The 21,482-nt window shown below is 38.9% G+C and overlaps 1 long non-coding RNA gene across 10 annotated transcripts in view; it reads left to right on the plus strand.

Annotated features, from left to right (window-relative positions):
* Window positions 1-21,482, plus strand: part of LOC147379598 (uncharacterized) — a 436,432-nt gene that overhangs the window by 80,458 nt on the left and 334,492 nt on the right. For 7 of the 10 annotated variants that reach the window (XR_015162171.1, XR_015162173.1, XR_015162162.1 and 4 more), the window contains exons 2-3: window positions 2,043-2,202; window positions 4,568-4,629. This is a non-coding gene — a long non-coding RNA (uncharacterized LOC147379598). Of the gene's footprint in view, window positions 1-2,042; window positions 2,203-4,567; window positions 4,630-6,599; window positions 7,278-21,482 lie in introns of those variants that run through there. The other 3 variants (XR_015162159.1, XR_015162177.1, XR_015162174.1) reach the window with 3 other exon arrangements.

The following is a 21,482-nucleotide window of genomic DNA, read 5'->3' on the forward strand; positions in this document are numbered from 1 at the left end:
GGATGTATACCCAGAAGTGGAATTGCTAGCTATGGCACTTCCATATTCTAGAAGTTTTCTTTTTATTAACAGAAGTTTCTTGAAAAGTCTAGAACTTAAATTGCCATTGTTTTTTCCTTGTAACAAAGGCATGATATACATGTAATTCCTATACTGAGTAATCTGTATTCAGTTCTCTTCTCTGCAGCTTCAGCTATGCTCTGTCATGTTCCTGGCAGTTAATAATATCTTGGGATATTCCATAACTTTCCAGTCACATATTGTTGCTAAATACTGGTGCACCCAGTTAAACACTCTAGGCTTCTCACTTTCCCTCCCTCCCCTCGCCCCCATCCCCCACCCCCCACCCCAGTTCAAGCTTGACTGAGCAATTAACAGGGGTAAGGGGTAAGGTCTGCTCTTCTATGTACCTCCCTTCCTGTGCTTAGGTTATGGCTCCCCATGGGTACATGGAGAAAAAGGCCAAGTTCCTACCTCTTGGTCTTTACTCTCCTTTTCTAGACATTTGCCATAGAGAAGCATTTTCTTGGCTGCAACCTGCAAGTCTCTATATTTAGCCTCACCTGCAACAGATTAGGTTACTACTTGGGCCCTGTTGAAACTTCTTAGGAGTCTTTGGCTTTGTCTTCTGCCCCTGATTGGATCTCAATTGTCTATGTTACCCAGAATCTGTATATGTTGGTTTATGCATATCTTCCCCTGTTGTCTGACGCCTTTGTACTGACAGCTCCTTGGGGCAGGAATTTTTGTGGATCCATTATGTTTGGATTTTGTTTGTATTTTAAACTTTAAGCTTAGCAATTCCCAGTTGTGCAAGCACATCTCGTTTCCTTATCTTAGTGCTAAACACTGAAGCAGGCTTTGGCATAGACTCTGACTTCCCCCTTAGCCTGTGTGCTGTGCTAAGTTGCTTCAGTAGTGTCTGACTCTTTGCGACCTTATGGACTGTAGCCCACGAGGCTCCTCCTCTGTTTATGGGATTCTCCAGGCAAGAATACTGGAATGGGTTGCCATGCCCTCTCCCAGGCGATCTTCCTGACCCAGGGATCAAACTGGCATCTCTTATGTCTCCTGAATTGGCAGCCGGGTTCTTTACCACATAGCACCACCTGGGAAGCCCTCCCCTTAGCCTGGCCTACCTCTGTTTCATAAATACTGCTTGTGGCTTGGTGCTCCTCCTAGTTTTCCTCCTCCTTCATAAACCAACTCATAAAAATAAGAGTTAAAAAATGTTTAATTTCCTTTAAAAATTAAAATGTAAAAAGAAAATAAATGGCACTTGAAATTACATTATCCAAGAATAAATACTATTGCCACTTTTAATGTACATATCTATATTATATATATAAAACACATATACTATTCATATATTTATATATATATCAAATCTGTGTGCTTAGTCTCTCAGTCATCTCCAACTCTTTGCGACCCCATGGACTGTAGTTCACCGGGGTCCTCTGCTCATGGGATTCTCCAGGCAAGAGTTCTGGAGTGGATTGCTATTTCCTTCTCCAGGGGCTCTTCCTGACCCCAGGGATCAAACCCAGGTCTCCTGCATTCTCTACCGTCTGAACCACCAAGGAAGCCCATCACGTAATATATGGAGTTTTATATCCTTAATTTTTCAGTTAGTATGAATATTTTCCCATGTCAGTAAGAAAAGGATCTCTAATGGGCATACTACATTCTGTTGTATTTATCACAATTTAGTTGGTAATTTCCAAATTTAAGCATTTATAATAAAAATATCTAATACCTACTTAGTACTTATGTTTCAGCCACAGCTTTAGTGCTTTATATATATTAACTCTTTTAATTTTTGTAATATACTTTTGAGATCCCCACTTTACAGATGAGAAAACTGAGGCATAGAGAGGTTAATAATGAAAGTCATGAGGTTGTCATTGGAAGCTGGTGAAGTTAAATTGGAACTCAGCAAGTCTGGCTCTACAACTTGAAGTCCTAATCACTATCCTATAACTGTCTGACTCACTGTATAATTATCTTTGTGGAAAGAAAGTCTTTATCTGCATTTCTGATAGTTTGTACTAGGAAGATTCCTAGAGATGGAATAACTGGATGAAGAGTTATGAAGGCTTTCAAACTCTTGAAGAATGCTGTCCAGTTTACCCTTTGGAAAGTTCGTATCCATTTCCATTTACACCGATAGTGGGAAGAGCAGACACACGGACTTCCACCGCTGTAAGTTAGTCCCTCTTGTATTACCTTGAAGTCATGGTCTCTCTGAGTGGTTAAAATAGCTGAAGGATCAAGGGTCCCCTAAAAACAAAGGAGGTAAAATTTTATCCGAATGAATCATTTGTGTATATGCCTCAGATAATACTATAACCTTGTTTTCTTGATCTTTACACAAGTGACCTTCTGTATGTCATTACTACTTTATATATGAGTGTGTACTCAGACTGCTTGTGCCCAGGATTTGGGGGTCATTACACCTGTCAAGGGTGCCTTTCAAAATGTAGCCTTATTTTGACAGCTGCTGTCACAAGGCATATTTATGGTTCTTTCTCAAGCTTTCAGGCAGTAGGAAGCCCTTTTATATTAATGATCTTATACTACCTTTTGGTTTAAAAAATAGCACAGTAAAAATATATCCTGCTCACATGTCTTTTTACTTTTCATTTGCTTTATGTGATATGCAGAAAGTGTTACATGTATCTGCATTTCCAGGTAATAATAACCTTTAGTAACCCAGGTTTTATCTCTCTGAGACATGAATACTATCATCCTGAATTCAAGGAACACTAAGACTAGCAGGAAGAAATGCCAATTATTTTTTTAAAGAGAAGCTGAAATTTCCTTGCAAGTATAATAGGGAAGAAAATTTTAGCAATTTCTACAGTGATCTGGGCAACTTCAATGGGGAATCTAAATTATTCCATGTGGTTGGATGAAAATCAATCACCTTTCCTACACTGCTTCTTTGATTTGTATTTTATCATCACTATTCTTCAAAAGAATCTTCATAGAATCACGTTTCATTAGGCTTCATTAAGATTCTATTTCTTTTAGTCACAGGTCCAGCTTAGACTTCAAATGATTTAAAATCTAAGAAAAACGTGCACACGGAGAGGCAGGCAAGAGGCTGGTAACCTGGAGCAAAATAACAAACGCACGTTCAGCTGTGTAATATCTTGAAGCCTGTGCTGCTTGGGATTCTTTCTAGTTTTTATTTTTAAGTGTGACTCGGTTGAAGCTTTGTCTTGAACACAATGCTGTTGTTAATAGTGAATGAAATGACTGGAGCTGTGCTGAGGAAAAAAAAAGAAGTCAGCTGAAGGATTTAAAGCAGACCACTGCAAACCGAACGTTGCAATTATCTGCAGCTGAAAACAAGTAGCTTTTAATGTGTCCATTTGGCCAAGAAGAGAGGAGAATTATAGACCATTGCTCTTTCCTCTCTCACTCTCACACTCTGTCTTCTTCTTTATATAGTTTATCATCCATAATTTCAGGATGTATTTTGCTTTTTTAAGCTGTTTTATCTGTAGGCTTATGAGGTCACTCATGTGTGAATTCCTTTGTTAGTCATCTCACCTTTTGCCTTGATGATAGAAAATTGATCAGGCCTAAAGTACAAGTTCAATAGACAACCCCCTTGGTCCTTTGTCTAGGAGAATAGCTACCATTGAAGGCCATGAGCAGGTTGCTATTAATATGACAGCCTGCTCTATCTCCCACTGTAATTTATAATGAAATACCTAATCTCCATTATTTTGATCCAAGCAGGCGATCCCATGAAAAAGTCTTTTCATCCAGTTCCCAATGGCTGTTACATGAGAAATGGCAAACCAATAATTTTTGTCAAGTTTTTTAAGCCAACAGAAATGCTTTTCCACTGCTACAGTTTCAAAAGGCACAGATAAAGCTCATTCACTGAGATGAATGAAAAAGCCATCTGGGGTTTTTCTTTTTGACTTCCTTTCCTTTTCTCCATCCTTGTAATCAAATTTGAGCAAAATCAAATGGGGCTTTCTATGAAAGTACCTTTTGTTGATCTGAACGAGCTGGTAATTTACAAAATACCCTTCCTTTGTGAGGAAGGCTAAAGAAAAAAAGAATCAGTAGCTTTTAAAGCTGGGCCTTAGTGGGACTCTAAATGCAATGAAAGCAGTCTGTGTTGAGAGATTGAAATGCATTTCAAAGCCAGGCCTGACTCGGGTACAAGGAAGAACAGACCTATGTGCATTTTGTAGGAAGAAAAATGTGAATGGAAAAGAGAGACAGGGAGAGAAATGGGGGAAAATCTGGATAATACATTAAAGTAACCACAGATTTGGAGATGCATTCGTCTTACTGAAATTGTGTATGTAACCAGTGATACAGAAGTCGGATATTTGCTCACTCAGGATGCTCAGCAATTTAGCCTTTAAAGTTTGGAGCTGCATGGGTTTGTGGAGAAAGTCGGCTGGTGATGTGTGTGATGTTTTTCTCCAACTTTTTCTTCACTGGTTTGGGATTCTTCGGGAAGTACTTCAAGAAAACCTGAAGATGCTAATTTTCAGACAACTAATATTTGCTATTTTTCTCTCCTTTTGCCTGATAGATTTCAGTGATTCCTCTTCACCCCTTTGAATTCAGAAGGATGGCATAGATGTCTTCAAAATAGTAAGTAATGTGTGATATTTTTTTCAATTACTGTTAATAGTTAAACATAGTAAAGCTGAAATTCGGTTTTTGGAGGAGTTTGGAATCAGCATGCATGCTCAGAAGGAAAATACGTTTTGTGCAGCATTTGCATTATTTGATGCGAATGACTTTTGGTTCGATTTAACTGTGTATCACAATATTGTGCTGATGAGTGTCTTTTTCACTACTACTTTACTCTGTGTATTCTGTAATAGCTAAGTTTTGTGTGGCATGTAATGTATGCATTCTTAGCACAACAATTCAAGAAACAATGCACAAAATTGCAGGCAACTATCTTGGAGATGAAAGATAGAAAACTGTCTTTTCTCCATGTACATTTATAGTTCTGACTCCTATCAATCATGCCCTTTCTACTTGTGCTTGAAATAAAATTCTTGTGTAAGCTACATGAGCTTACTTCTTTAAAGTAAATATCCAGAGAGAAAGGCAAGAGTTGTTTTGATATTATAAACTAATCAAACATTTTTAAGGCTGTTTAAGTTACGTTTCCTGTAATTTAATAAAGCATTATAATTGCAATGAGCTTTGTTGAGAGAGATTATCCCTTTTTAAGAAAAGTGAAGTCTGTTTTCAGCTTCCTAAAAATAATGACATGTGTTGTCTAAGGACATATTACTTTTAATGAGAGCACATGTCACAAGTATTTTTTTTAAACATACATGGAGCATTGGCATTTTTACATAACTATGGTGCATATTTAAAATATGTAAATACTTTAAATTGGAACAAAGGGATATGGGGCAGCATCAGTTCTAATGTCTCCTAGATGAACAGTATCTGCATTAGTGTGGGCACTGACCTGAGAATTCCACATAGGCAACCCTGAGACCTTTCTCTCTGGAGCCAGAAAACAAGTTTAAATGAAACGGAGACCTATGTTGTTTAACCCTTAAGGTAACTAGTTTCTTAGAGATGATGAAATGGAAAGTAGGATCCAGAAGGTTTCACAGAGGTCTCTATGAGGGCCAAACACTTTCCCCTTCTAACTATTCCTCATAGCAAATCTAAATTCCTGGAAGTTTGTATTTAAGATGAAATCTGTTTTCTATGCTTTTGCTGCTTCGGGTCTCTTTTCCAACTTCCTACTCATTTATCTTTGCCTGTAGTTTTGAGCCATTTGCTGCCTCCTAATGCCTAACCGTAAAATAGCATGCATGGCAGACTGCCAAGACGGTGGCAGTGGGTATTGGTTTGTATTGGAATTGAAGTTCCAAGGTTGTTGTTACCCATAATTTACAACAGTTGCTACAAAACAGATGATTAAAACCTGAGGGGTGGGAGGGAGGGAGAAGAGTAAAACTAATTGGCACACTTTTTCACGCATCTAAGTGGTTTTTTCCTGTGAAAGCAAGTCGAATTGTTGTGTCATCTACATGGACACAGTCATGTTCTAGACCTGCTGTACTCTACCATTGTAATCACTGCCTGTGATCTCAGACTGATAGAGAAGCTCAACATAAAAGTGCTTTTGTTTGAAAGATGTATTTAATGGTAACAGTTACACAGATTTTTCTTATAATATTGATTTCATTCCTTTTTCTAAAAATTAAACTTGTTTGGTAAAGATTGTTGCTAGTTCTTAAAGAATAAGTTTATTATTTAGACGTCGTTTTAGTTTTATTGCTAAGCCAAATTGGTACCTGAACAATAATACTTTGTCTTTTACTTACTAATTTCATGTCTAGTCAATCTTGTAAGCGTTTTGCAAAATTGCTCTTCTATGTTATCTTGAAGTACTTGTGGTAAGGGCTAGAGGTAATTTGTTTTGGTGTAGTTGTAAAGAATGATGACGGTGAAGACTTGCTAAGGAATACATAATCCAGTCTGAAATTCAGCTAAGGTTCCTGTTTGCTTGGTTTGTCAAGGACTGCCTGCTCTAGAGCTCTTGCTAGTGGAGAAATGAGTGTTTCCTCTTTCCCTCAACGTAGGTATAAACACTGTTCTGTAAACACCTGGATTTGGAGAAACTGGAGAGCATGGTATTTCCCAGCTGACCACTGGGGCAAGGGGAAACTTCTCAAGTCTTTTGCTTACAGCCTTCTGTTCCTGGATATAACAATTGATATGCCATATGCTGTACTATTTGCTAAGCCAAAACAAAACCAAAGACAAACAAGCGAAAACCCACTTCTGGAAAGTTTAGAAACTTTGGTCTTTGTGCTGTTTTCGGAAGTTATCAGAGGAAAGAAAAAGGGCACACATTTGTCAGAACTCTGAAGCACCTGTGATTTATTTTAAAGTTCTGTTTTCTTTTGTGTAACATTAAAACTTCCTTGGGTTTTGCACTAGGAACTGGGTGCTACCTTTCCATTACAGTGATGGTATTGAGATTTTGATGCTTTCATGAACTAAAATAAATTTCAAAGGTGGAGATGAGGCTTGTATAGCTCTGATCTTTCCAGGGTGGGGGCTCTGGCCCCTGCATAAGCTGTGTCATCGGAAGCTGTTGTCTTCAGTAGAATCAAATAAATGTGTCCATGACTTGATGTCCTGACAAGCTATGGATTGCCTGAGTAAATGAGTGTGTTAAGCACTCACCTTCTGTAGTGCTGAGAATGCAGGAAGGTGATTGGCTGGGTTTTAATTGCAGTTTTGTATTGATGATGGACTAATCACTGGCATTTTTGGGCCTTGCTTCTCTCAGGTGTGATAGAAATGTTATCTGTTGCTTGTTTCTTTTCTTGCCTCCTATGGATGGGGCAGGCATTTTGGCGTGATTGTGATGGTTGGGTCTGATCAGCTTAGTTGGTAGTGATGCAAAGATAAAGAAGATAAAACCAAGTTTCCACAGATGATGCCTCATTGTTAATCCCAGATGGGAGCCAATGCTAGATAATAAAGGGGACAAGGCAAGACAGTTTGGGACAGGTTTTAATCAATGCCATGGTCACTCCAAGTATTGGTCATACAACTCCATGAAATTATAAGCAGGGCAGCAGCATTTAACATGGAAGAAGATGCTTCAATTCTCTTCATGTCCTAAAATTTACTATGGGGATCTGGGGAGGATAATAGAAATTCTTTAATACCACTTTTTATAAGGGTTTTGCTGCAGATTGTAATGCAACAGAATAGATATAGGATGAGTGAATAATTATGAGTAGAAAAAATAAAATTTAGTTTAAAACTCAGGAAGAAACATACAATATATCTGAAGACTACATTTCAATTTTTTTTTTTTTTTTTTTTGAGTCACGGACTTGGTTCAGGGTTTTCAGCAGCTACAGCAAAAATGGGAAAAAACATCATTAAAAAAGTAACTTCCATATAGTGAGTATTTTGTACATTTTAGCCGTAATCCTCCTGAAAACCCCAAAGCCTGCTATCATTATGCCCATTTTATAGTGGAGATACTGCAGGATCAGAAAGATGCAGTGACTGGACTTTGTTAATATAGGCAGTATGTGACTATGTGGATTAAGTCCCAGTCTGATTTATTTGCTCTTTCTTAAGTTATGGAAGTATATTAACACATTTACCTGAGACTTGGAAAATACAGAACAAAGTTAGATATAGTTATACTGTATAATACAATTATTTCTTAAGCAGATAAATTAAGATTTTTAGTTGGTGTTTCAATATCAAACTCTTGAAAATTAATAGAATGAATATACAGAAAAGTAGAAGGATATAGTGGACCTGAAAATCACCCTGAACCAGTTCAACATAGTTAAGATTTGTACAATTTCTCTCTGATACCTGGGCCTTCTTGGGGTAACACGGATATTAGCTGACCTTGCTGTCTCTGCCACATGCATAACCTCTTGCTGGTTTTGTCCAGGGTCAACCCACAGTCACAGATATCAACTTTTCCTTGTGTTCACCAATAGAACCCTCTTTCACAGAAGAGTGAGTGAGCAGTGAAGATTTTACTGAGGGAAAAATGAGGGGAATAGTTTATATGTATATCTCTCGTCAAACCACTCAAACATTCTGGTCTGCAAAGTGCCTTAGTTTGCCAACACTGAAGGTTCCTCTCTGGCCCTTCCCTCATAGTCTACCCAGCTTCCCTAGCTCTTCTGTCCTTGGCTCCCCCCTTCTCTTTCCATCTTTAAATTACTCTTACCTCTATTATGCAGGAGCACGTTGACTCGCCCAGCTCCTAAAACTAAAGATGCATATCTAAGCCCAGTGATCTGCTTAGCACACCCTCAAAGTCTTCCTGGTAGTAGTTCTTATCGTACTTAATAGTCTTGAGAATTATGTAGCAATTGAAAAAAAATACCATTACACGTTTTCCATGAGGGAAAAAAATATCAGTATCTTAGCTTGTCAGGCACTTAGTTATGAAAACAGTATTTTTCAGTGGGACTTCTTGGAGGATGCAGAGGACAGTCTCCATGATTCTTGGACATAAGAGGGATTTCACACACATTTGCTTGTTGCTGCCCATGGGGATGAATCCAGGGTGCTAAAGCAAAACTCGGACATTGCTAATTTGTATGGAACTTTGAACAGAAAGTTAATGATGGAGGAAAGGACAATATTAAGAATGAGAAAAGAAATAGAAGAGGGAGAAATAACTAGTTTAGTAATATGATGCTGGACATGAATTTGAGTCTCTTTTTTCAGTTGTGTATCGTAAATTCTACTGTATACTGCAATAGAAACTATATTCTTAATTTGCACATTAAATGATCAATGCAGAATCTACTTAAATGATAATAGAAAGTTAATGCCTAGAAAGAGGGCACTGACACCGAAACCAAGTCCGGAGCTTTAACACCACAAAGGTATAGACTTGTGAGAATACATGAAATCACATGATTAGGTACAAGGGCTTTTATCGATTTGGCCTCTTTTAGAAAATTTGAAGGAAGTACTGCATGCATTAACTATAATGGCTCAGCACATGTAATTTGTTTGGAGTTTGGGGCGTGGAGTGAGAATTGAGAAACACTTTACAAACCCTTTTGAAAAACCAGGTTTAGAAAGCTTTTAGCAGTCTTTTGCCTACACACTCGTATACTTTCTGCATAGGTTTTCTTTTAAGTTGATTAGGTCTTTGCTTCTGCTTTTTGGCTTAAGCAATTGGTGTTATAAGGTTCTTCGAGCCTTAAACTTGACTGTCAACAGTGTAACTCTTAGGCAAAGGTGTCCAATCTGTCAGCCATTCAAGATTGCCTATGTTGTCACAGTCTAATGAGTATGTCCTTCAAAGAGGAAATTGGAGGCTAAAAGAAATGCCTTTTGATATTCATAGACTCCTTATAAAGTGCTCTAAAACCAAGAGCAAGATTGTAGTTTTTTTCTTACAATAAGACAGTTACAAAAACAGATTTAATAATGTTTAGTTTCCTTCATTGAAAGCTTTCTTAACATATATAAGCTAGCTCAGTGAGGGTAAATACATAGGTAAAATGGCAAAAATGTACTGTGAAAAAAATAGCCCAAAGTTATTTTCAATTTCTTTCATAAACTGAAGGAAGGGCAAAGCACTTTATCCTATAGTTTAGCAATTTTAACATTTCTAAGATAGGGGCAAGCAGGACACAGTGAAATAAAGATGTGAGCAGAAGGAATGTAAAGACTTCCCCTCTAGTTTCTGCTGTGCAAAAAATGTGAATTCAGCTATGGCTTATGCATGAATTCAGTGAATTTCTCTTGTTTGCTTGGGAATCCAGATCTGGAAAGAAGGCCTCTCTTCTCAACAATGCTTGGATGACTTCCCCAAAGCAACTCAGAATTTTTTTCTTTTTTTGGACTTCCATGTATAACCAAGGACGTGGTCACTTGCATTTATTCATAGAAAATTCCAAAACCGACAAGTTACTTTTCTGGCCTCCCAAAAAAGAAATGTCCAGCTGTCCACAGGGATAGCACAATCCATGATCAATGCAGTGAAAATAAGAAAAATAAAAGGGGGGGTTAGAAGTATGAACAGAGGTTAGAGAACAGAGGATGAGGGAAAGAAAGGGAAAATGCCCCAAATAATCAGAGATCAAAAACACTTAAGCTCTTTATAACCAAATGTTGCACAATTTTTTAGCTGTACTCAGTCTTAAAGAGCTTCTAACCCTGGGGTTGTCAACTGGGAGGATGAGCAGTAGGAAGGGAAATGTGACTTCAACCCACTATGGGCAGCAGAATCTTCCAGAGGCTGTATACTGTTTCAAAAAGTCTATGAATACATTTAATATTACAGTATAATTTTACATTTGGAAAATTCAACAAGTGCTATTATTTTAATAGTTTAAACACCAGAAGCTAATGCTCCACAAGATCATCTTGGTCTGATGGAAATGTACAATCATGCTCAAGCTGCAAAAACTTCTGGGTGAAAGGTGGGCAGCTGTGTCAGAATGTGTTTGGTACTGAGGGGCCATTGGATTTTATATTCTAATAAAAAAGAGGGTACAGGATGAAACAGGCTAAGAAATGCTTACCTAGACCAAGAAGAGCAGACTTGGGAGGTATTCTCCATTCAACAAATATTATTGAGCACTCTACTGGGTTTAACATTCAGTTGAAGGTGTCTTTGCAGACAATGGGATCTATAAATATGGAGCTCAAGTTGAGTTTGGGGCTCAAGACAAAAACTTGGGACTATCTTAGAACTGAAGTGTCAAGTATCTTAAGGACTGAGAACAGCACACTGTATTTAGCAACAAAGAGATTGTGATTGACTTTGCAAAAGCATTTTGGGTAGAGGGATGATGTGGAAACCAGATTGTGGTAGGCTAAGAAGAGGGTAGGAAGTGTGAGAGAGGAGACTGCATCCATTCCATGGGCAGTTATTTCAGGCAGATTCACTGGGGAAGTGTTTGGGTCAAAGGGTTTAGGTCAAAGTTAGAGATGAGCTTGAGCATTAAGGGGAATTTTAAAAAAATATTTTTAAAGAAAATAGGCTGATCAAATATGACTCAGAAGGAAAGAGGGTGCTGAATCTGAGTGCACCTAGAAATAATCGCATTCAGCATGCCCTATTTGCTGATGAAGAAACTTGCTTCTTGAATTGAGGGAAAGTGTTTTAGATAGGAGATAATTAAATGCAAAGTATTTAATATATATAGCTAACCAACTATTACTTCACTAAAAGTTCACTGAAAATACATTATGAGATGGAATATAAAATAAAGAATGCACAGTTCTTGCTCTAAGAAAGTTTGCAAGCTAGGTCACTCAATAAGGCCAATCACTAATCACAGTAATAGGCTGGAAATATTATGACCCATCAAAGTAGTATAAATAGTCCTATGTGGATTAAAATATCAAAGATCAAAAGTTATTCACCCCTGTGGGATCAAGAAAAGTATTATGGAGAAAGCAGACCTTTAAAGGATGAAAGATTACAACAGAAGGAGTTTGGGAACCAAACACAAAGAATGTGAAAGGCCATATTAGGTTTGGGGTTATACAATAGTCTTAAAAGATCATGGAAGGCACACTGGACTTTTACTGTGGGGTGCTGAATTCTAAATTCATATGTATGGTTCAATTCTGTGAGCAATTGGAAGGTTTTTGTGTAAGATAAGGATGTGTTCCACAGATCTACATTAGGAAAATTAACTTGGTAACCACACCTGGAAATGTTTGGAGTAGGTTGAAAGTAAGGAAGCTGGTTAAGAAACTTGTAAAATAGACCTGGTAAGAGGGAACTAGAGTCTCAATCAGAGTAGTGACAGAAGGAATGGAATGAAACAGAATTTCCTCACTCATTAATTCAACAGATGTTTACTTCGTGCTTACTATGTGTTAGGCAGATATAGAGTTTTTTAATCTCAAAGAGCTCTCAGCCAAATATGTGATGTGAATAAGTTCTGTAATAGATAGATAAACTCAACAGTAAGCTATTACATGGGAGGGAGAGATATGTGTATAGAGGAAACCAGAAACCAAAGGAGCAGACTTTCAAGAAAGAAAGAGTGCTATAACCAAAGGCAAAGAGGAAAAGGAGTCCTGAAATGATTCAAGACTTCTGGTTTTTCAACACGGAGGATGTTAGTGATGTTAACAGCAGGAATTTCATTGAAGCAGAACTGTTATAGATCCAAGACTGATTGGGAGATGAGGAATTGAGGACAGGGAGACAGGGGAAACATTTTAGAGATAAACATATGGTAGCCGCTGAGGTCAAGGTAATGAAGGATGAGAGAAAAGAGTGATTCTATGATTTTAAGTCTCAGGGAATGATGGCATCACTTGGCAAAATAGAGAAGTCAGGAAAAAGACTTAATTATAAGGGATCTTTGGTTTTGCCCTTGATTGAATTTGAAATATGAATAGACATTTAGCCTATGATTTGAAAAAAGGATAAAAAAAACTATAAGTAGTGTTAGGGCTACATACAGCTAGTTTTGATTTGTATAAAACAGGCAGTTGAAGCCAAAGTCATAGAAAATACAGTTGATCTTTAAACTCTATGGGTTTGAACTGCACAAGTCCACTTACATGCAGTTATTTTTCAATAGTAAACACTACAGACCACATGGTAGTTGGTTAAATCTGTAGATGTAGAGTGACCACGCATGTGGAGGGCCAACTATAAACTACATGTAAATCACACACACATGCCTTTCCCCCACGCACCACCAGATGCTCAAAGGTCAACTGTAAAATTATAAAAGAAGAAAAGAGTATGGAGGACAGGAGAAAGGGATGAGAAAGAAGATTAGAAGACAGTGAAGCTGACTAAAAAGAAGTGGTCAGATAAGCAAAGGAAACCACAAGGGTGAATTTTGGCAACCAAGGAGAGCTTAGCTTTCATGGCTGTTTAATCTTGGTTAGAATGTTATTTACTCTAAAGCAGAATAAGTACCAAGTAAATGCCACTGATTTTTAAGAGCTAAGAATTTTTGGTTTTCTTGGGAACCATCTATTCCCAACTGGGAATAGCTGTTTTAGTAGATTGATCAGGAAAAAAAAAAAACAAAATAGAAACCGAGTTGTGAAGGGTTAAGGTATGAGTGGGATTTCTTTTTTATTTTTGCAGGGAAAGTGAGAGAAGAACTTAATTTGTGATTGTGGCAAGGCTGAAAGGAAAACTGAGGAAGTTTATATGTATAACTATGTGCAGAGAAAAATAGAGTTATCAGGAGTGAGAACTAAGGAAAAGGGGATAATTGATGAAGAAAGTTTGGGTAGAACAACCATACGATTTATCTTCTATCTTGGTATTTCTATCAGAATTTAATGAGGTAATGAATATGAAGTATCTGATAGATTACTAGGTTTGTAACAAATGTGATCTATTAGTAATTGGGAGTCAAGTGGAATGAAGAAAACAGTCATTGAGCATCTGCTCTCTACCAAATCCATGTTATGTTTTTTTAAAAATTTATTTTTAATTGAATGGTAATTGCTTTACAGTATTGTGTTGATTTCTACCAAGCATCAACATGAATCAGACATAGGTTTACCCATGTCCCCTCCCACTTGAACATCCCTCCATCCTCCCTTCGCATTCCACCCCTCTAGGTTGTTATCAAGCCCCAGTTTGAGTTCCCTAAGTCATACAGCAAATTCCCATTGGCCATCTGTTTTACATATGGTAATATATATTTCCGTATTAATTTCTCCGTACATCCCACCCTCTTTTTCCTCCCCTCTAAGCAGCCATGTCCATAAGTCTGTTCTTAACATTTGTGTCTCCATTACTGCTCTGCAAACATGTTCACCAGTACCATATTTCTAGATTCCTTATATATGCATTAGTACACAATGTTTTTCTTTCTGACTGACTTCACTCTGTATAATAGGCTCTATGTTCATCTGCCTCATTAGGACTGATGCGTTCCTTTTTATGCAAGGCCCTGTTGTTTAACTTCACCTTCACGACAGCCCTCTAAGCCAGGTGTCATCAGTCAGTTTTATACACCATACAACTTAGTGGTTGAAGTCTTGCCTAGGGTCACAGTGAAATATTAACAACTGCAGAGCTGGGATTTGAGCGCAAGCTTACAGATACTAAAATATCATTAGACCTTGTTTTTTTGAATAGTTTCGGTTTCGCATGGGGTAACAGAGTAAAAGAAGTAATTTGAAAGCATTCTTATTGTGCAGGCTTGATGTTCTTTATAAATAAAATGAGAGATTAGATACCTGGTAAGAAGGAGGAGGTCCATAAAGAGAGATGGAAATGGGGAGGTCCTTATAGAGACAAAGGAATGAGTTGAAATAGCAACTCTAGGGCATTGGTGCATCAGTAAGAGATGAAGAGAAGAAGTGAAGTTTAGGTAGCATGGATTTCAACGAACCTTGTTACATGTTGATACCTCAAGGTGAGGTCTGATTCTACAGCAGAATCTGCTAATTCAGACCAGCAAACTTTCTGTAAGGTGACAGATTGTAAATATTTCAGACTTTGTGGGCCGTGTGGTCTCTGTTAAAGCTACTCAACTTAGCTGTTGTATCATGAAAGCAGCCATAGATAATGCATAAATGAGAGTTAGCTGTATTGTAGGAGAATTTTATTCATGTTGGGCAATGAACATAGTCCTATGATATCATGATGGACAATGCCATTATATACTATATACTTATCCAAACACACAGAATGAAGAACACAAGAGTGGACCCTAATATAAACTGTGAACTTGGGGGTGATGATGATGTGTCAGTGTAGGCTTATCAGTTGTAACAAATGTCCCATTCTGATGAGTGACGTTGATGATGGGGAAGCCTGTGCATGCATAGAGGCAGGGGCTATCTGGGAAACCTCTGCATCTTCCTCTCAATTTTGCTATAAACCTGAAACTGTACTGCTAGAAAAATAAAGTCCTTAAAAAGAGAAAAAATGAGGGACATTGAAATGTTAATATTTACGTGTCATGAAATAGTCTTCTTCTTTTGATATTTTTTAAATCACTTAAAAATATAAAACTTTAGCTTGAGGATAGTACAGAAACAAACAATGAGCCACATTTGGCCTATAGACAGTAGTTTGCCCGCTCCTGTTTTGGGTACTTCTTAAAATATAGATTACTGGGTTTTACACCAGACTAACTCAATCAGAATAATTGGGGTGGGGTCCAAGAATTTGCATTTTAAAAGAGAGAGAAATTTCGTGTGTGTTTTAATATACCATTCTGAGGCAACTGCTTAAGGCCAGTGCTAGTAAATAGAGAATAAACAGTTCCCTAAAAAATAACAGAGTCCACAGATCTCAAATCACAAGGCAATGCTCAGCAGCACAGGACTGGGAGCCAAGGAGGGCCCATAGTGATCTGGGACTTGGCATGGAAGGAGTGGCAGAAAATACAGGGGCAGGGAATTCTAGACTTGTGGTTAGTGCTTCACTGAATGACCATCCAGGGGACCCAGATTGGCAGGAAGGCAAAGAAAGATAGGAGGAGGCTGATGAACTTAAAAAATCAGGAGGGTTGAAAGGATTAGGTTCCTAAGAGTAGGACACAGACTTGGAAGTCAAGGATCAAAGGGAGATGAACAGATATCTGTAGTCAGAGAGGACATCAGAAGAGATGTGAACTGTATTGGAGAATGAGGTAGGACTGTGTAAGGAATTGTATGGTGTTGTGGAGCTGGGTATTACTGGAGATGAGAGGTCAAGGACTTTTGAGGCCAGGGGCCTACAGAAAATTATACAACACAAATGGACAACACAGCTAGATAGAGTATCCAGGATAGAAATGCAGATGGCCCGAGGAGTGAGAAGAGAGGCTTGTCAGCCTGGGCTAGCCTGGCCAAGCAGGCCAGAAGAGTGTAAATATGATGTTTAGATAGGTATAAAGCAAGAGGAGGAGGAGGAAAGAGATAGATCTTGGTCATCTGCCCTGTTCCTGTTTAGTGGCTCTCACTCATACCAGCTCATTTGGCCTTTGCAACAAACTGCCCACTGGAGCGTTATACACAGTCAGAGGTGAAGAATCTAAAGTTTATAGAGGTCAAAAGTCCAAAATCACACAGAATAAACTGAGAAACTGGTCTTTATGGCTGAGAAGGCTATTGTCTTTTTCTTTTTTATTTTCTGTATCAACTCCAATAGTAGTCAGTAGTAACTTCCTAAAGCACTGTGTTCAGAAATATTCTGAGGTAGAAACTAAGATCAGAAAGAGTTGTGATTAATGAATTAATGTGCCTTGGGTACTGGATGGGAGGGGGCTTCCCAGGTGACACTGCTGCTGCTGCTAAGTCGCTTCAGTCGTGTCCGACTCTGTGCGACCCCATAGACGGAAGCCTACCAGGCTCCAACGTCCCTGGGATTCTCCAGGCAAGAACACTGGAGTGGGTTGCCATTTCCTTCTCCAATGCATGAAAGTGAAAAGTGAAAGTTAAGTCGGTCAGTCGTGTCCGACTCTTCGTGATCCCATGGACTGCAGCCTAGCAGGCTCCTCTGCCCATGGGATTTTCCAGGCAAGAGTACTGGAGTGGGGTGCCATTGCCTTCTCCTCCAGCTGACACTAGTGATAAAGAATCCGCCTGCCAATGCAGGAGATGTAAGAGACGAGGATTCAGTCCCCGGGTCAGGAAGATCCCCTGGAGGAGGCCATGGCAGTCCACTCAGTATTCTTGCCTGGAGAATCCCCATGGACAGAGGAGTCTGGCAGGCTATGGTCCATAGGGTCGCAAAGAGTTGGACACGACTGAAGTGACTTAGCACACTTGCACACATGCTATGTTTAATAATAGATTATGGCAGGACCTGGTTGGATGAAGAACTCAGAGGCGTGGAAGGAATAAGCCTGTGAATAGGATAACAAGTTCCAGGTTTGGGGTTTGACTTGATTCTGGGAGCAACAGAGGATTTTTAAAATGAAATGGCATAATAAAAACAATGGCTTAGGAAGTTCTGTCTGGTGGGTGAGAACAGGAATCAATAGAAACACTGTTCTAAAGTTATGAAATGCTGGAAGCTTAGATCAGGGGAATTATTCATTAGTATATGAATAGCAGGAATGGAAAGAAAAGAGATATTTCAGAATTATTAGTATTTGTTAACTACTTAGATACAGGAAATAGCATAAATAAACGATGGGAAAGTCAAAGATGACTAAGATAAGATTTTATGTGTGTTTTGGTACAGCTGGTTCTTTCTGAGAGGCCCTTCCAGAAAGAGTCCCATAATCAAATATATTTGTAAACAGTATATGCTCAATCCTCATTTTGGAGATTTCATAATACACATTAGCATATAAAAGGCTCTGAGAAGTCCTGAAGAAAAGAAACCTTTTAAATTGTACTTAACTCTTCTTTCCTTCAAATTAACTGAACATGTATCCCTTTCTCACATGAAAGAATGGATATATGACACATACTCTAGAAAATTATGCAGAAAACTGTGATGCCATGGTCAAAAAATGAGGAAGCTCTTTTGAAGAGAAAAGAAGGAGTTTTGTTTGCAGCTATGTTGAATTTGAAACCAGGTATCTTTGAGTGGAGACACTCTAAAGCTTGGTAAGGAGATTAGGGCTAAAGATGTAGATTGCAGAGTAATAAGCAAAAAGGAGATTGTTGAAGCTGAGCTATGCTTAGTCACTCAGTCATGTCCAACTCTTTGCAATCCCATGGTCTGTAGCCCACCAGGCTCCTCTGTCCATTGAATTCTCCAGGCAAGAACACTGGAGTGGGTTGCCATACCCTTCTCAAAAAGATCTTCCTAACCTAGGGATCGAACCCAGGTCTCCTGCATTGCAGGTGGATTCTTTACCATCTGAGCCACCAGGGAAGCCCAAGAATATTGGAGTGGGTGGCTCCAAAATCACTGCAGATGGTGACTGCAGCCATGAAATTAAAAGATGCTTACTCCTTGGAAGGAAAGTTATGACCAACCTAAATAGCATATTCAAAAGCAGAGACATCACTTTGCCAACAAGGGTCTGTCTAGTCAAGGCTATGGTTTTTCCAGTGGTCATGTATAGATGTGAGAGTTGGACTGTGAAGAAAGCTGAGCACTGAAGAATTGATGCTTTTGAACTGTGGTGTTGGAGAAGACTCTTGAGAGTCCCTTGGACTGCAAGGAGATCCAACCAGTCCATTCCAAAGGAGATCAGTCCTGGGTATTTTTTGGAAGGAATGATGCTAAAGCTGAAACTCCAGCACTTTGGCCACCTCATGTGAAGAGTTGACTCATTCGAAAAGACTGTGATACTTGGAGGGATTGGGGGCAGGAAGAAAAGGGGACGACAGAGGATGAGATGGCTGGATGGCATCACTGACTCGATGGACGTAAGTTTGAGTGAAGTCCGGGAGTTGGTGATGGACGGGGAGGACTGGTGTGCTGCAATTCATGGGGTTACAAAGAGTCGGACACGACTGAGCAACTGAACTGAACTGAACTGAGCCTATCCCTACTCTAGGGGATCTTCCCGACCCAAGAATTGAACTGCGGTCTTCTGCATTGCAGGTGGATTCTTTACCAGCTGAGCTACTAGGGAAGTCCATAGAAGCTAAGGGTGTCTAACAAAAGCTGTTAGCTGGGCAGAGGGGTAAACACTTGTCTGTTCTCTAATTAGGGAATGGGAGATGGTAGAAGAGTCAGCTGAAGGATACAAGGGATCAATGGACAAACAAGTATAAAGAGAACCTGGGTAGGATATGCTACAAAAAGTAAGGGAGGAAGTGGTTTCTGAAGGGGTCTGAGTGTCAAACACTTTAGAGTATGAAGCAAGGCCACTGTGTTTGGCAAGAAGGTGGTTACCGGTTACCCAGTAGTCAGGTCATGTTAATGCTAAGAATTCATTCCTCCAAAGGGTCTTGAACATCTTCTCTAAGAGAAAACAATATGGTCCCTGCTATTCAGTAACTCAAATCATCTCCTGAGAAGACAGTTGTCACACATAAGTAACAAATATGCTAACAGAGATGTCAACTGTTACTGAAGTGTGAGAAAGGGAAAGAGTATTCCTGCTTATCAAAAGCCTTAAATGTCTTGTTAGCAGAGGTGGTTCTTGGTGACATTGTGAAGTTGGGGACATGTGTCTGTGGTCATTCCTGAGCCCCAAGTCTCTGGCCTCTTTGTTGCTGCCTTTTCTCCATCTGCTTGAGCCTCCCCTGGTTCTGCTTACTCTTAGGCAAGAATCTGTCATTCTTCACCTTGAAGCCAAATGGGAAGTTTGATGTGCCTCCTTTTAAGTGCCATTACATTATAAAAAGTGATCAAAGCCAGAAATAGAATGTCTGAATTTCTGAAAAGTTTTTCCCTAAACACAAATGTTTAAATGACATTTTAGCATACTAATAGTATATAAGAAAGTGGTTAAAATATTATGTATCTTACATATAATAATGATAAACATTCATAATGGATATAGCACATGTATAGTATACTCATGTCCTCCTGTGTGTGCTTAGTCATGTCCTACTCTTGTAGCTCCATAGACTATAGCCCACCAGGCTCCTCGGGAATTTTCCAGGAGAGAATACTGGAGTGGGTTGCCATTTCCTGCTCTAAGGGATCGTCCCAATTCAGGGATCATACTTGCATCTCCTTTGTCTCCTGCATTGCAGGTGGATTCTTTACCTGCTGAGTCTCAGGAAAGCCCATATAGTATACTAATGTACTATATTAATATATATTAAATATATATTTATATATATATATTTTTTGTAAACAAGCATTGACTTAACTCATCAATTAGAAGCCTGTCATCAAAATAGGGGTTCACTATGTTCAATATTTAGTCATTTTTAATGCTTTTAAGGCATAATATGGAGAAGGCGATGGCACCCCACTCCAGTACTCTTGCCTGGAAAATCCCATGGATGGAGGAGCCTGGTAGGCTGCAGTCCATGGGGTCGCCAAGAGTCGGACACGACTGAGCAACTTCACTTTCACTTTTCACTTTCATGTATTGGAGAAGGAAATGGCAACCCACTCCAGTGTTCTTGCCTGGAGAATCCCAGGGACAGGGGAGCCTGGTGGGCTTCCGTCTATGGGGGTCGCACAGAGTTGGACACGACTGAAGTGACTTAGCAATAGCAAAGGCATAATATATGAAAATAAAATAATAAGATATTTACAGTTTATTAGCTGTGGTGAGAACAGAGAAAGAAATGAAGTGAATAGCCTAAATATAAAAGAGGCCTGATTTTACACTATAGGTTCAATTCAGTCCCTCAGTCGTGTCCGCCTCTTTGCAACCCCATGGACTGCAGCACGCCAGGCTTCCCTGTCCATCACCAACTATCAGTAACATTTACACTATCAGTAACATTAAAATTAAACTTTGAAAATTGAATTATGTTCCCAAAAATAAACTGTATCTGTTTCTACAAAATGGCTAATATATTATGTTGGCCTCAGGAAAGGTAACAATTTCATGGAGTGACCCAGAGCAAGAGAATTTACATCTAGATGAGATTCTTATGCCTCAGAAATGTGAATAACAATAATAATTGTAATTTAGGAGTGCCTACTCATGACTGCATGGCTGAGTGACTGAGCATGTATGCACTCGGTGCCAAGCAATTTATAAAGCATACTTTATGCTATCTCCTTTACAACAATAGGAAGGTAAATATTACAGCAACCAAGCAGGTAAATATTATTACCCCAAATTTATAGATGATAAAACTGAGGCTCAGAGGGGACAGGAAACTTGCCCAGCATCATAAATCTGGGATTTGAATTTGGTCTGTGTAAAACCCCATATACTTTCCACCTCTCTATGTGTGAAGTCCTAGTACTGTTTTGTGTGTGAAGTCCTAGTATTGTGACAAAATTTCCTTTAAGTTGATGTCAGCATCTTCACAAAATGATAAAAGGTAGTGGTAGATTATCAGAAGCTTCTTATGATAATAGCAAATGAAGCAACTGACAAAGAATTAATCTCAAATATATACAAGCAACTCCTGCAGCTCAACTCCAGAAAAATAAATGACCCAATCAAAAAATGGGCCAAAGAACTAAACAG

This window comes from Bos grunniens, chromosome 1, assembly GCF_055505025.1.
Source record: "Bos grunniens cultivar Pamir isolate PY7600 chromosome 1, Bosgru_T2T1.0, whole genome shotgun sequence".
In the NCBI taxonomy this organism is placed as follows: domain Eukaryota; kingdom Metazoa; phylum Chordata; class Mammalia; order Artiodactyla; family Bovidae; genus Bos; species Bos grunniens.